The 17,168-nt window shown below is 43.1% G+C and overlaps 2 long non-coding RNA genes across 2 annotated transcripts in view; one reads left to right on the top strand and one right to left on the bottom strand.

Annotated features, from left to right (window-relative positions):
- LOC142301163 (uncharacterized) overlaps window positions 1-16,531 on the bottom strand; it is a 65,873-nt gene extending 49,342 nt beyond the window's left edge. Inside the window, exons 1-2 of the long non-coding RNA XR_012752701.1 lie at window positions 16,296-16,531; window positions 6,639-6,737 (exon numbers count right to left, since the gene is read on the bottom strand). This is a non-coding gene — a long non-coding RNA (uncharacterized LOC142301163). The remainder of the gene's footprint in view (window positions 1-6,638; window positions 6,738-16,295) is intronic.
- LOC142303118 (uncharacterized) overlaps window positions 1-17,168 on the top strand; it is a 393,352-nt gene that overhangs the window by 217,765 nt on the left and 158,419 nt on the right. The gene's annotated exons all lie outside the window — the stretch shown is intronic.

Genomic DNA, 17,168 nt, shown 5'->3' with positions numbered 1-17,168 from the left:
ATGGCAGAGGAGCCCCAAATCCAGGGAAGAAAAACTTGTGGCATCATTCCCAAAAAGACTCATGGCTGTACTAGCTCAAAAGGCAGGGTGCTTCTACTCAATACTGAGCAAAGGGTCTGAATACTTATGATCATGTGATATTTCAGTTTTTCTTGTTTATTAAATTTGCAAACGTTTATACATTTGGTTTTTTTTTCTGTAAAGATGGGTGATGGGGTGCAGAGTTTACATTAATGAGGAAAAAAATGAACTTTTTTGAATTTACCAAATGGCTGCAATGAAACAAAGAGTGAAAAATTTAAAGGGGTCTGAATACTTTCCGTACCTACTGTATATATATATATATATATAATATAAAGTGCCCCCTGAGGAAAACATTGCTTGAAACGTGCGTCGGGGTTCAGCAGTATACAGGACCCATGACCATCTTAAGGTATAGTGCCCCAATAATGATTCACACCATTTGGATTTATTTATACCTTTTTGGCATTTTTTTAAGCCTGGGGATTACCTTTACCGATATAAATATCTAGGCTATATACAACCTTTACTACTAGAATATGGTCACTGCACTAGGCACTTTATAAAACCTGATAATCTGCGGCTAACATTTGGGAAATTGATCCGGTCCAGTATTTATGTTTGATATTTATTCTGCACATGATATTTTTAATGTTCAAAATGTAATAAAAATGTATATTTTATATTATAAATCTGTCACTCTCCCATTTATTTGAATTTCTGAGGGTTCTCATTGGTTTTGAATTCATTATAGTGGTATTATACGGAATATTTTGATTTGTATATATATATATATATATATATATATATATATATATATATATACACACAGTGTGTCCACCCATATCCTGTCCACCGCCATTAACTTGAGAATGGTGGCGGCTATAGGCATAGAAGTGGTGTCTAGGTATAGTAAAGTAGCCATGTGCTATGCAATGAAACCACCTATAGCGCCACCTGGTGGAAAACAACGGAATTAGCATTTTTATCTCGAAAATGGAGATAGAGAAAAAAAGTGAATTACAAAGTTGTAGGGCATCATCAATTCAATACGAATCCACACCTTGCATACAGAAATGCTATGATTAGAACGTGTAAAACTCACAAGGCTGCGGACGTGAAGCGATACCTCATGGAGACCTTCCTACAAGTCATTGGGTATGGTGGCTGTGTGGAGTGGCCTCCACGCTCACCTGACCTGACCCCATTGGACTTCTTTCTGTGAGGTCACATCAAACAGCAGGTGTATGCGACCCCTCCACCAACATTGCAGGACCTACGACGAGGTCTCACAGATGCTTGTGCAAACATGTCACCTACCATATTGCACAACGTGCAGCAAGATACAGTATGCTGTGCAGAGTCCAGATGTGCATTGCAGCTGACGGGGGACACTTTGAGCATCAAAGTTAAATGAGCGCCATATGCGTGACCAGCATTCAATGTTTTGGGGGGTCATGGGTTTCATATCATAGCTTTTCTGTATGCAAGGTGTCGATTAGTATTGAATTGATGATGCCCTACAACTTTGTAATTCACTTTATTTCTCTATCGCGTTCCGTTTTCGAGATAAAAATGCTAACTCCGTTGTTTTCCACCAGGTGGCGCTATAGGCGGTTTCATTGCGTAGCGCATGGCTACTTTACTATACCTAGACACCACTTCTATGCCTATAGCTGCCGCCGTTCTCAAGTTAATGGCGGTGGACACACTGTATGTACATATATATGTGTGTGTGTATGTGTGTTTGTATGTATGTGTGTATATATATATATATATATATATATATATGCATATATATGTGTGTGTGTGTGTGTGTGTGTGTGTGTGTATATGTATATATATATATATATATATATATACATACATATATATGAACAACGACAAAGCAGAGTCCAGCAATAACGTGAGCAATCCAGGATGCTGTTAAAAAAATGTTTCCTTCTTTTTATTCATAAATTCATTAAAATATAATGGTCCAAGCAATTCAGAACAGCATTATCGCAGGAAAATAGCGCAGATAGGACTACGCGTTTCAGCGGTAAAATCCGCCTTCTTCATGGTCCAGAATCTGATCTGCTTTCCAAACATAGAACCTTATATACATCTCACTCCCATCAGGGTAATTACAAACATGTGTGAGAGGTTTAAAAACATGAGCTAGAAAAGCAAATCAAACATGTAAGCTATCCGCATATTGATCAATATACAGCATGCAGAAGAGTTATAAGGACAGGATTCAACATTTTGGAGAAAAATACAATCAGAAAATCCAATAACCTGACCATAAAATTATTTTTTAAGTGATACAAAAGCATAACACAGTAGTAATAACCAGCAACATATAATGCAACAATGTATCAATAGTGCATAATGATATCCATACGATTGTTAAAGCCCTGTGGCATGCGGGTCCCCAGCTCAAATATCCACCTACTCTCTCTTGCAAGCACTTTTTTATGAAAATCTCCCCCTCTCAATGGTTTTTTTACATGCTCTATAAAAGAAAAACCGCGTAAATCCCCATTGTGTTTTTTTGAAAAATGTCGGGATACTACTGATGCACCAACCATTGGCAAATTGCTAGCATCTGAAAGATGTTTGCGGATTCTGGTTTTAAGGGGGTTCATCGTGCAACCTACATATTGCATGCGGCATATATTGCAATTAATTACATTCTCCGTATTACAGTTTATAAAAGAACGGACATTAAACTGTTTTTCATTGGAAATAGATGCAAATATTTTAGACTTATTAGCAAAACCGCAGCACTTACAAATATTAGCACCGCATTTAAAAAATCCTATTGTTTTTAACCAGTTGCTAGGGGAGATTTTGTCTGGATCTTTGAACATGCTCGGTGATAATAATGTAGCTAAGGTTGGGGCTCTTTTTGCCACAAAGGCAATATCATTATTTTCCACAATGTTTTTCAAAATATCATTCTGAGATAATAACGGAAGATATTTTCTGATAATTTTGACAATAGAATTACACTGAGGACTATAGTTGGTGCTGAAAACTACCCCAGATTTTTTGGAGTCAAACTGTCTTTTTTTCTTAGTAGAATCCAACAGCTTAACCCTATCCATGCCTGCTATTTTTTTCTTGGCTCTCTCCAAAGACCAATTGGGATACCCCCTTTTTTTTAAATTGTTACAAGTTATTTCAATTTCTTCCTCCAATCTATCACTAGATGTGGTATTCCTTTTTAGTCTAATGAGCTCCCCCACAGGAATATTCTGAATGACATGTTTGGGATGATTAGAGGAAGCCATTAAAATACTATTGCATGCAGTAGATTTTTTATAGGGAGATATCAAGACCTTATTGCTATCCAAATCTGCGGTCAATTTTAAGTCCAAGAAGTTTGTTGATACCTCATGACTACTACTCGTAAATTTTAGATTGAAATCATTCAAATCCAAATAAGAAAAAAAAACCTTTCGCAGACGAGAGACTACCCCTCCAGACAAATATCAGATCATCAATAAATCTACCCAGCAAAATCAACAGTCGGGTACATTCTGAGAAAAAAGGAATTGACTGGTGAGCTTGGGAACTCAAAAAGGCCTGGGCGTCTACGGATGACAACAGTGGTGGATGATCCCCGCATACTTTCTTTGGTGAAGAAGAACCCGTTCACAACATCAACTGAAGTCCAGAACACTCTCAGTGAAGTAGGTGTATCTGTCTCTAAGTCAACAGTAAAGAGAAGACTCCATGAAAGTAAATACAAAGGGTTCACATCTAGATGCAAACCATTCATCAATTCCAAAAATAGACAGGCCAGAGTTAAATTTGCTGAAAAACACCTCATGAAGCCAGCTCAGTTCTGGAAAAGTATTCTATGGACAGATGAGACAAAGATCAACCTGTACCAGAATGATGGGAAGAAAAAAGTTTGGAGAAGAAAGAGAACGGCACATGATCCAAGGCACACCACATCCTCTGTAAAACATGGTGGAGGCAACGTGATGGCATGGGCATGCATGGCTTTCAATGGCACTGGGTCACTTGTGTCTATTGATGTCATAACAGCAGACAAGAGTAGCCGGATGAATTCTGAAGTGTACCGGGATATACTTTCAGCCCAGATTCAGCCAAATGCCGCAAAGTTGATCGGACGGCGCTTCATAGTACAGATGGACAATGACCCCAAGCATACAGCCAAAGCTACCCAGGAGTTCATGAGTGCAAAAAAGTGGAACATTCTGCAATGGCCAAGTCAATCACCAGATCTTAACCCAATTGAGCATGCATTTCACTTGCTCAAATCCAGACTTAAGACGGAAAGACCCACAAACAAGCAAGACCTGAAGGCTGCGGCTGTAAAGGCCTGGCAAAGCATTAAGAAGGAGGAAACCCAGCGTTTGGTGATGTCCATGGGTTCCAGACTTAAGGCAGTGATTGCCTCCAAAGGATTTGCAACAAAATATTGAAAATAAAAATATTTTGTTTGGGTTTGGTTTATTTGTCCAATTACTTTTGACCTCCTAAAATGTGGAGTGTTTGTAAAGAAATGTGTACAATTCCTACAATTTCTATCAGATATTTTTGTTCAAACCTTCAAATTAAACGTTACAATCTGCACTTGAATTCTGTTGTAGAGGTTTCATTTCAAATCCAATGTGGTGGCATGCAGAGCCCAACTCGCGAAAATTGTGTCACTGTCCAAATATTTCTGGACCTAACTGTATATATATATATATATATACAGTGCCTACAAGTAGTATTCAACCCCCTGCAGATTTAGCAGGTTTACACATTCGGAATTAACTTGGCATTGTGACATTTGGACTGTAGATCAGCCTGGAAGTGTGAAATGCAGCAAAAAAGAATGTTATTTCTTTTTTTTTTTAAATTGTGAAAAGTTTATTCAGAGGGTCATTTATTATTCAACCCCTCAAACCACTAGAATTCTGTTTGGTTCCCCTAAAGTATTAAGAAGTATTTCAGGCACAAAGAACAATGAGCTTCACATGTTTGGATTAATTATTTCTTTTTCCAGCCTTTTCTGACTAATTAGGACCCTCCCCAAACTTGTGAACAGCACTCATACTTGGTCAACATGGGAAAGACAAAGGAGCATTCCAAGGCCATCAGAGACAAGATCGTGGAGGGTCACAAGGCTGGCAAGGGGTACAAAACCCTTTCCAAGGAGTTGGGCCTACCTGTCTCCACTGTTGGGGGCATCATCCGGAAGTGGAAGGCTTATGGAACTACTGTTAGCCTTCCACGGCCTGGACAGCCTTTGAAAGTTTCCACCCGTGCCGAGGCAAGGCTTGTCTGAAGAGTCAAGGCTAACCCAAGGACAACAAGGAAGGAGCTCCGGGAAGATCTCATGGCAGTGGGGACATTGGTTTCAGTCAATACCATAAGTAACGTACTCCACCGCAATGGTCTCCGTTCCAGACGAGCCCGTAAGGTACCTTTACTTTCAAAGCGTCATGTCAAGGCTCGTCTACAGTTTGCTCATGATCACTTGGAGGACTCTGAGACAGACTGGTTCAAGGTTCTCTGGTCTGATGAGACCAAGATCGAGATCTTTGCTGCCAACCACACACGTGACGTTTGGAGACTGGATGGCACTGCATACGACCCCAAGAATACCATCCCTACAGTCAAGCATGGTGGTGGCAGCATCATGCTGTGGGGCTGTTTCTCAGCCAAGGGGCCTGGCCATCTGGTCCGCATCCATGGGAAGATGGATAGCACGGCCTACCTGGAGATTTTGGCCAAGAACCTCCGCTCCTCCATCAAGGATCTTAAGATGGGTCGTCATTTCATCTTCCAACAAGACAACGACCCAAAGCACACAGCCAAGAAAACCAAGGCCTGGTTCAAGAAGGAAAAAATCAAGGTGTTGCAGTGGCCTAGTCAGTCTCCTGACCTTAACCCAATTGAAAACTTGTGGAAGGAGCTCAAGATTAAAGTCCACATGAGACACCCAAAGAACCTAAATAACTTGGAGAAGATCTGCATGGAGGAGTGGGCCAAGATAACTCCAGAGACCTGTGCCGGCCTGATCAGGTCTTATAAAAGACGATTATTAGCTGTAATTGCAAACAAGGGTTATTCCACAAAATATTAAGCCTAGGGGTTGAATAATAATTGACCCACACTTTTATGTTGAAAATGTATTAAAATTTAACTGAGCAACATAACTTGTTGGTTTGTAAGATTTATGCATCTGTTAATAAATCCTGCTCTTGTTTGAAGTTTGCAGGCTCTAACTTATTTGCATCTTATCAAACCTGCTAAATCTGCAGGGGGTTGAATACTACTTGTAGGCACTGTATGTATGTGTATATATATATATATATATATATATATATATATATATATATATGCATATATATATATATATATGCATATATATATATATATGTGTATATATAAATATGTATATGTGTATATGTATATATATATATGTATGTATGTATGTATGTGGATATATATATATATATTTATATATATATATAATATTATTTTTTTTTCCAATTCTATAATCTATGCGTGCGACTCAGTAAAGGAATCGGGTCATACTAAGGAACCGGCGGCTTTGTAGTCCCGGAAAATAGCCCTTTTCATATAAATACTGTATATATACATACTCAATTAATGCCTCATTACAGATGCAGCCAGCCGGTTTCATTTGTCTCCAGACGTCGGCCTCGTTACCAAGTGTAGGTAACGCGTTTCCTTGTGTCGCTCTGAAAAAAAAAATGTGAATATTTAAAGCTGTTAAATTGATGGAGCGGATAAATAGGATTAAATGTGAGGGTCCACGTTGGGTGGGGTGGAGGGGATTCGCTGGCTGTACAGATTTCATAGGAAAACAACAGAAAGCTTGGTTTAAGCCAACATGAATATGCTATATGGGAGGTATACAGATAGTTTCCAATCTGCTTGTGATTGGATTAGACATGCGTTTAGATTTCGAGCCTCTATACAAGTCTGGGATCTCGCTGGTGCCGGTCTGCTGGGAAGCAGCTGAGGGATTGGTGGCGGAGAACGTCCTCCGTCCTCAGCAGGCCTCTTGGGGTTCTTCAATGTCACGGCACAGAGGTGTCCCGCTGTGGAGTCCTGTCTGGCCCATCTTTTAAGGCTCGAGACCTTTAACCCAGCCGTGGTGAAAGCTGAGATCTTCTGCTCCCATCTGTTCACATGACAGCGCGGTACAATTGGACTGGAGCGTCCTCATTCCCAAGCGTGAAGAGCTCTCTCACCGAGCGGCATATTTTATGTAATTTTTTTGGGCCTGGTTCCCAATAGAAGACCTATTTTGTGACAGTTTTTGTTTCTTTTCTTTTCGGTGCTTGTCGGGGCAGCAGTTATTGACATCATGGTGGAAGAGGAGCCAAATTGATATTCCTAAGCCTGACGGGTTTTCGAGACACGTCTCCAAGAACGTCGTCTTTCATCTCGGATCGGAGCCGCATTTTAGAATTAAAAAGCAACTCATTTGATTTCATGCTCCCGGTGTGAATTTGACATTTCGCGAAAACGTTTTTTTTTTTTTGCCACTATTGTCTTCTCAAAAGATGTTTTCTCTAGGAGGCTACGTACTTATTTTATTATATCATGTGTATACTTACTTTCCCTTCATAGTATTCCTCCCGTCAGTCCCTTTTTTCCACAAGGACTTATAATCTAATTTCCCGATTGACTGAAGTTGTCCGTGCCCATTGATATCTATGGGATTGGCTGACCATTCAATGTTTATGGGAAGGAATCCCGACTCTCACCTTCATAGATGATGTTGGAGGAGAAAAGGATCCAATACTTTGGATTTCCAAGTCACGGGTGACAGAGAGTCATGTGGGTTCTGGCAATAGAAGGTCACAGCGTTTGGTTGCACAAATTGCTCCCTGACTTTCTATTGTTCCTGCTGTTGGTGTTCAGTGGTATAGGTAGCTTTCCTGCTGGATCCCTTTTGGACCCAGCAGGAGCTTGCCTTCCACCAGCTGGTGATTATCAGTATTTTCTTGGTTCTTAAATATCTGTAATGTCTACCCTTGACCACAGACTCAGGATGACTGTCACGGACAGATTAGGGCTATCCACCAAGTTGGCAGGCTCTCAAGAACCCTGAAACCCTTTAACCCCTGTACAGGGATTTGGAAGTACACAAGGTCCAGGAGATTGCAGCCTACGGAAGGCTATAATCCAGGAAAGAGTGGTCATCAGGTAGGGTCCAAACCAGGAGGCACAAAAAGGGACAAACACAGCAGACAGGAGCGTAGTCAGGAAATCAGGCAGAGGTCAAACCAGAGATGGCAGTGAGGTACAGAAAGAGCAGACACAGGTCAAAACACAGGGATCAATAGTCAGAACAGGAACCAGACACTAGCAGGAATAGGAAACTATATCTGGCAGTTGTCAGTAGACAAGAGGGGGAAAGAAGGGTGTGGTGTCTTCCCATTGGCTGTAGTTGAATGATGGTAACTTCAGCCGGAAGACACATGACACCTCCAGTCAGCCAGTGCTACTGCAAGTCCCAAGGAAACCCAGCTTAGTGGATGAGAGCAGCCTGCGCCCACCAGAGCCACTGGCACCGACTCCTCTCCTATCACCAGCACAGTCCATGGCGGGAACACGGCGTCGCCTGGTAATCGAAGCAGAAGCCACAGGAGCAGACTTCGGTGAGGACGTGAAAATAACCATTCTTCCCTGGACTGGTGCTGGTGATATTATTCAGTTCATTCAAGCTCTGGTTGCAAGCAGGTGGCTTGTACTCCTACTGTGGATAGGTGATAACTTTCTGGGGTGGGAATATCCCTTCAAGGACACCTAACGTCTCCAGTTTCAATACATTATCACTACAAGGTACTAAATCGCTCAACAGAATGCACTTCACATTACAACCACTGGGTGGTCATATGTACACGCATATAGCATAAACAACTCCTGCCAGAGTAACTCAAGATCATGTTTTTGTTTTGCTTTGTTTTTACCACTCAAACCTGGTCATCATTTAGGAAAAATTGCCAACACTCCCAAAATGTCAAGAGGCTGCCGGTAAAAAAGGAGACTTTCTGGACCATAATAGTATATATACCAAACCCTCCACTGACCTACAGGAAAGTTTGTTTCCTAAAGGCTTCGGCAGTACCGAAACTAACATTGAGGAGAGGTGGAGAGGGTGAGAGCAAGGTGTGGAGAAAGCGTGGCCGAGGAATAGAAAACTTATGTCCTCCTGGGCACCAATCCCAAAGGATTGATGAGTAGGTATTTTGGGCGCCATGTTACTTTTATGCCCTTCTTTTATTAGCTCTACTCCTTCTGCTGGAATGCCTACCTGCCATCTGCCCGATCTTATACACAATATCACCTTTGTCTCTCATCTTGGTACTTCAATGTCAGCGGATGCAAATTCCGAGAATTAAAGGATATCTGCCCAAGGAATTCCATTGAGAACGTCCATACTTTATTCCATGAGTTAAGGGTCAATATCTGTTTGAGTCCATTCCCTGGTCTAGTCTATGCCGAAACTATTAGTAATCCACCCATTGGTTGGACATTTTGGTAACTTAGATGAGAAACAAATACATAGTTGTAACTCCCATACCGGCGTCCACGCACTGTCCTACTCCCACCACCCCCCTCCCTGGCAGGGACGGCAACACTCCCCCCTTACTGGCCACCTAGCAGTGGCTGCTCCGTCCCCTATACCTGCCACAGCTTGTTGCGGCCTTTTCACACCTTACAGACCTCCTGGCAGTGCCGTTTGGGGCACGTGGGGACAAGCCCCTTTTCTTCAAGGGTCAGTGTGTTTTAGCCTGGCTGGAGCCTAGGACCGCAGATCAGTCAGGCAGGCAGACGGTAGTGGCCGCCTGCAGGAGACCGGTAATACGACCTGTGGAACCGTGAGGGACCGGGACAGGGTAGTGGCCCGCCGGAACCGAACCGGGGAGCTAACTGGATACCGGAGCACCAGGCAGGGTACTCAGACCCCAAACTAGGCTATATGCCACCACCATAGTCAAATTAACTGATTGCGGTCTGGACCTCAGGGGTTCATTCCCACCAAAGTCCCGTTTGAAGGCAACAGCCCAACCCGTCCGGATAGTAGCCACCGCCAGAGGCCAGAGATCCAAGGGCCATCGCCTGCGGGCAAAAGGGGCTCCTACGACACATACACACCGGGGAGCGGACTACCAGTGCCCAGGCACAGTGGTCACACTACAAACACAGGTGCAGGGGAAAGGCGGACATTGCCAACCCGACTAGGGAGCTGCAGCCGGCTGTGGGCCCCGTCCATCCCCCCATTTGGTTCACCAGTGACTCTGTGTGGTTTAATCGTGAGTACACCAGTGCCATCCGGCACCGCGCCGCATCGCAGTCCTGCGCCCTGCACCCCGGCCCTCGCACAACCGGGCTCCGGGACCAACATCCCCTACCCACGGAGGGGTCAACACCTAGCTGCACCACTACACCGCTCCCGGGAGTCCCCGCACCTTCACCGCAGCGGTGGTGTCCACCATCACCACAACCCGTGGGTGGCGTCACGAACAATCATCCCAAAATCAAACACCCGCATGCCTTCCCCCCGCACGTAGCGCCAAACACCGGTCCAGAGCAACGAGGCGCTCGAGCCACCGACACGCGAGCCCAGACCCGAGCGGCTCGGCGGTCGCAGCCGAGGCCACGGGGCGGTACACTCTGGAAGAAGGCGGGTCGTGAGGCGTCACAGCGACGTCACACGACAGGCGGCCAATAGAAGCGGAGGGGCGGAGATGAGCGGGACGTAAACATCCCGCCCACCTCCTTCCTTCCGCATTGCCGGTGGACGCAGGTAAGGAGATGTTCCTCGCTCCTGCGGCTTCACACACAGTGATGTATGAAAATGGCCAACACTACACAGATCACCGATTTACGACGCTTTTGCGATCGTTTATCAGCGCATCTAGGCTTTACACGTTGCGACATCGTTACTGGCGCCGGATGTGTGTCACTTTCGATTTGCCCCCGACGATATCGCAGTAGCGGTGTCACAACGTGCAAAGTACCCCTTAGGAGAAAAGCTGCACTTTCAGTGCCGTCTTAACAGTAATGGTATTAAAGGGGGTGTCCACTACTAGGACATCCCCTTCTGATTTCAGTTGTTTCCACCAGTTAAAGTAAAAGACCCTGTACTCACCTCTCGTTCATCTGCTGTACCAGCGCTGTCAGTAATCACAGTTCGGGGCTCACCGGGCATTGTGACATCATGCGAGCCCCGCATCCAGTCACCATGCCTTCGGACCAAATGAGTTAATCAACAGGAAGTGACACTGCGGCTCCCTTTTATTTCCTGTTGATTGCTCATTTGGTCCGAAGGTGGGGAGAGAGAAGTTGGCTGTAATTGGACTCAAGGCTAGCGTTATGTCACGTGAGCCCTCAATCGCGATTGCTGGCAGCTCTGGTTCCAGAACGGGAGGTGAGTACAGGGTCTTATATTGTAACTGGAGGAAACAAGTTGCATAAGAAGGGGTTGTCCTAATTGTGAATAGCCCCTTTAACTGCAGATTGACCCTATATCTGTAGATAAATAGGATTTTTGATATATGTCATATATGAGGGTTTCCTACTTAGGTCACTTATCTGAGAGTGTGAATATCAATAACGGGTGTTTCTCCATCTGGAGGACCCACTACCTCTGTGCATTACGTGTCCAGCCCATTGAATGTATTGGCAATTGCAATACCTAATTTTCCCTGTGGCGGCACTGTCATGCTACATACGGGGGAGTATCAAGCAAGCAGCAAAAGGGAAGGGAAGGGGACCCCTATATCCAGGGAAGGGGAGATGGCGACCCCTGACCAAACCTACCGCTGGTCCCTGGGGTCCTTCACCACCCTAGATAGGTTCTGCACCTATGCACCAAGCCGGATACCTGACCCTAGGTATCCCTAGTGCTGGTCCCTAAATAGGGAATTGGTGGGATGAGCTCTTCGTCAACCCCGCTAAACACTAAAGGAAAACATCTGGGGGGACACTGGGGACAAAAAGCATGAACTACTTATCCACAGATGACTCAGGCAGGAGTTCAGCAATGATACTACAGATGAGTGCAAGCCAACAGCTTGCAACCAGAGGTTGAATTAACTGAATAATATTACCAGCACCAGTCCAGGGAAGATGGGAGTATTTAAGCACCAATAGAATACTGATAATCAGCAGCTGGGTGGAAGGCGAGCTCCTGCTGGGTCCTAAAGGGGGAGAGATGAAAAATAAACAGGAAAGCCACCCAGTCAACTCCACTAAACACTAAAGGAAAACACCTAGGGGGCACATGGGGGGGGAAGCATTAATTACTTATCCACAGATGATTCAGCAACAATACTACAGATGAGAGCAAGCTACCTGCTTGCAACAAGAGATTGAGCTGAATAATATCACCAGCACCAGTCCAGGAGAGAAGGGAGTATTTAAGCACCAAGAACATACTATTATAAATAATATAATATATATATATATATATATATATATATATATATATATATATATATATATATATAAAATATTATTATATTATATATATAAAATACTATAATAATGTTATAAAAATAATATATGATCAGCAGCTGAGTGGAAGGCGAGCTCCTGCTGGGTCCTAAAGGGGGAGAGATGAATCTAGCAGGAAAGCTACTAATGAAGTCAGGGAGCGTTATGCGCAGCCAAACACTGTGACCTTCTATTGCCAGAAACCACATGACTGTCTGTCACCTGTGACACACCCGAGACACCTGGTATAATGACAGCTAACAGCAGGAAAAATGGAAAGTCAGGGAGCATTTTGTGCAGCCAAACACTGTGACCTTCTATTGCCAGAAACCACATGACTGTCTGTCACCTGTGACACACCCGAGACACCTGGTATAATGACAGCTAACAGCAGGAAAAATGGAAAGTCAGGGAGCATTTTGTGCAGCCAAACACTGTGACCTTCTATTGCCAGAAACCACATGACTGTCTGTCACCTGTGACACACCCGAGACACCTGGTATAATGACAGCTAACAGCAGGAACAATGGAAAGTCAAGGAGCATTTTGCGCAGCCAAACACTGTGACCTTCTATGGCCAGAAACCACATGACTGTCTGTCATCTGTGACAAGCACTGCTGGGAAAATTTAACCCCTACTTCCTTGTAAATCATAGCAGATCGGGGGAGGTTGGAGCAGCAAGATATTCTGTAATCAGGTTTTTAATTTTTTGCAATCAAAAAGGGATTGTCCAAATTGGAGACCGACTTTAATGGAAGTTTACCGAATGCATCACGGCTGTCATTGGAAATTTGATAAAGTGGCAATTTAGATGAATGCATCTAATACCAATGTCACGATTTAAAAGGTTACCGCTGCTGTAAGGTCTCAGGAGGAGTTTGGAAAGTTTCCCCCCAGTCATTAATCTTGGGTTCACTCGGAGCTATCATAATATGAGCCCAGATACAGGAGGCATCAGCCCAGACATACTGTGTCCCTTCATCATTGCTGCATTTCTCCGAGATTACTGTGAATTACAAGTCAGGCTTTCTGGCACCAAGACGTAGCATGCAAATACAACCTATGGTGGCCACTTCGTGCTCTATACACTGGAGCTTTTTCATACCCCGGCTGAACGTCTGACTCAGGGCTCACTAATGCAACAAGCTAAGCCTGTGAGCCTCGGATACATATCTGCGCCTTATAATTACTGTTACATTTTCATTCCATTATTAAAGGAACAAAGTTCAAATAAAAAGTTCACATTTTCGCACCCATTTATATCTGTACCTGGAAATAATCAATCCCTATACCTGGAAATAATCAATCCCTATACCTGGAAATAATCAATCCCTATACTGTACCTGAAAATAATCAATCCCTATACCTGGAAATAATCAATCCCTATACCGGGAAATAATCAATCCCTATACCTGAAAATAATCAATCCCTATACCTGAAAATAATCAATCCCTATACCTGGAAATAATCAATCCCTATACTGTACCTGAAAATAATCAATCCCTATACCTGGAAATAATCAATCCCCATACCGGGAAATAATCAATCCCTATACTGTACCTGAAAATAATCAATCCCTATACCTGAAAATAATCAATCCCGATACCTGAAAATAATCAATCCCTATACCTAGAAATAATCAATCCCTATACCTGGAAATAATCAATCCCTATACCGGGAAATAATCAATCCCTATACTGTACCTGAAAATAATCAATCCCTATACCTGAAAATAATCAATCCCGATACCTGAAAATAATCAATCCCTATACCTAGACATAATCAATCCCTATACCTGGAAATAATCAATCCCTATACCTGAAAATAACCAATCCCTATACCTGAAAATAACCAATCTCTAGACCTGAAAATAATCCCTAGACCTGGAAATAATCAATCCCTAGACCTGGAAATAATCAATCCCTATACCTGAAAATAACCAATCCCTATACCTGAAAATAACCAATCTCTAGACCTGAAAATAATCCCTAGACCTGGAAATAATCAATCCCTAGACCTGGAAATAATCAATCCCTATACCTAGAAATAATCAATCCCTATACCTAGAAATAATCAATCCCTATACCTAGAAATAATCAATCCCTATACCTGAAAATAATCAATCCCTATACCTAGAAATAATCAATCCCTAGACCTGGAAATAATCAATCCCTATACCTAGAAATAATCAATCCCTATACCTGGAAATAACCAATCCCTATACCTGAAAATAATCAATCCCTAGACCTGAAAATAATCAATCCCTAGACCTGAAAATAATCAATCCCTATACCCGAAAATAATCAATCCCTATACCCGAAAATAATCAATCCCTATACCTAAAAATAATCAATCCTTATACCCGAAAATAATCAATCCCTATACCCGAAAATAATCAATCCCTATACCTGAAAATAATAAATCCCTATACCTGAAAATAATCAATCCCTATACCTGAAAATAATCAATCCCTATACCTGAAAATAATCAATCCCTATACCCGAAAATAATCAATCCCTATACCTGAAAATAATCAATCCCTATACCTGAAAATAATCAATCCCTATACCGGACAGTCATAAATCATACACCCGTATTGTATCCAAGTCTTCACCAAAACGTCGGTAATTGTGCCACTCCACATATTGATTATGGGAGTGTGATTATTTATGGAGTGTGATACGGTGCATGCGTGTCACGTAGTGACTACCAGGGTTTCGCCAGGTACACTGGAACCCCCGGCAAGTGCCGCAACACACAGGGTACACGATATAACGGTGAAGTCTTGTGCTAGGGAAAGGGGAGCAATGTCACCTCCTAAAGTCACCTGAGACTGATGCCTACACTCTCTAAAGCCCCCGTCACTTCCCAGCGATCCCGAAACGATGTGACTTGATAAGGATCGCTGGTAAGTCGCTGGGAGGTCGCTGTTGAGATGTCACACAGTCAGATCTTACCAACGACGCAGTAACTATCAGCGACCTGTCTAACGATCTTGGCAGGCGTTGGGACTGTGTTAGGAGGTCGTTGGTAGGCATCAAACACAGTGATGCGTCCTGCCCAGCAGGACATCGCCTTTGAAGAAAATGGTCCCAACCATTAAGCAACGACTAGCGATCTCACAGCAGGGGCCTGATCGCTGGTAAGTGTCACACTTAACGAGATCCCTGCTCCGGCACAGAAACGGTAACACAACAACGATCTCGTTAGCGATCTCGTAACATCCCTATACGGATTCTTCCACCCCATCGCCGATCACGTGCCTATCCCTGTTTTTTCCTGGGCTCAGCCCTGTATAGTGCACAGGGCAGCCGGAATGCTAGTCCCCCTTTAGGTTAAAGACAAGAGGATTAGACAAACAAGGCTAAAATAAACAGCACTCCAAACAACAAGAGATATAATGAGAAACGGACCAGAGGGGGAAAACCAAAAAGGACTAAGGAAGGGAAAAACTCAACACAACTTTGACCCAGCAAATGTTCTCTGAATGTCTTCCTGGTCCTCAGCTCACAGGTTTCCACTAGAAGCAAGCTAAGCAGAAACTATCACCAGCGTTTACCTGGACTAGGAGGGAAGTCTTTATAGCAGAGCTAATTAACCATAGAGAACAGCTGCCTATAGCTTTCATTCAGCGTTCAGGAGACCAGAAGATCTACTTAACCCTAGCAGTCCTGGATAAAGGAGAATCTGCACAGCCAGCAGTATTAACCTGAGCAAGTATGTATGAAGCCCTGCACTGTGCTCTCCTGATATCAGGAGGAACCACTCTCTGTCATGGTACCTTCGTGACAATGCTTGACTGTGGTCTTGCAATCAGGAGAAAAGAGAGGACAGTAGTTTGGGGGTCATTGATGGGTTGAAAGGTGTCTTGGTCCTCAGAAACTGGCATCTTCTGCATTTATTGTGCTCCACTGATGTGTTTACAAGATGAATGATGTCACTACTTTCTAGTGAGTGCTTAGGCTGTATTTTTGATAATGTCAGTGGTTTCTCATGTGTTCATAGGATATATTCCCATGTTACTGACTAAGCAGACTCTTAGAATATAGTCTGTGATGTCACTGGATTTCGTTGCACTCATAGGATATATTCTTAGTGATGTCACTGATATCTAGTGAGTTCATTGAATAGATTCTCAGTGATGTCATTGGTTCATAGTGATCTCATAAAATGTATTCAGTGATGTTACTGGTTCATAGTGATCTCACAAAATGTATTCAGTGATGTCACTGATTGAGCTCATAGCCGAGACACCAATTCCTAATGAAAGACCTAAAAGTGTGTAAAACCCTAAACCAAAAGGAGATGGTGAAATATAGGGATTACACAAAGCACAAGGACTATAAGAGATAATAGTAAAATACAAAAGTCTTTATTGATACAAAAAGTGAACAAGTGCATGGTAAGTAGCAAGGAAAGAATGGAAAGAAAAAAACCTTGCTCAAAAACATGACCCACAAAAATACCTGGGAATTGCCAGTAGATGGCAGTAACACCTGCTCGTAAGGTATATGTGAATGTTATAGACAATAGGTAAATGGTAAATATCCCCCACAAGAGGAAAGTAAATTGTAAGGGAATCAATTAGGCCCAAACATATCCCCAGAGGAAAAACGGCTGGATCATAGCCACATCACATTACCTTGAGACATAG

This window comes from Anomaloglossus baeobatrachus, chromosome 4, assembly GCF_048569485.1.
Source record: "Anomaloglossus baeobatrachus isolate aAnoBae1 chromosome 4, aAnoBae1.hap1, whole genome shotgun sequence".
In the NCBI taxonomy this organism is placed as follows: domain Eukaryota; kingdom Metazoa; phylum Chordata; class Amphibia; order Anura; family Aromobatidae; genus Anomaloglossus; species Anomaloglossus baeobatrachus.
This window is presented reverse-complemented; position numbering and strand designations above follow the sequence as displayed.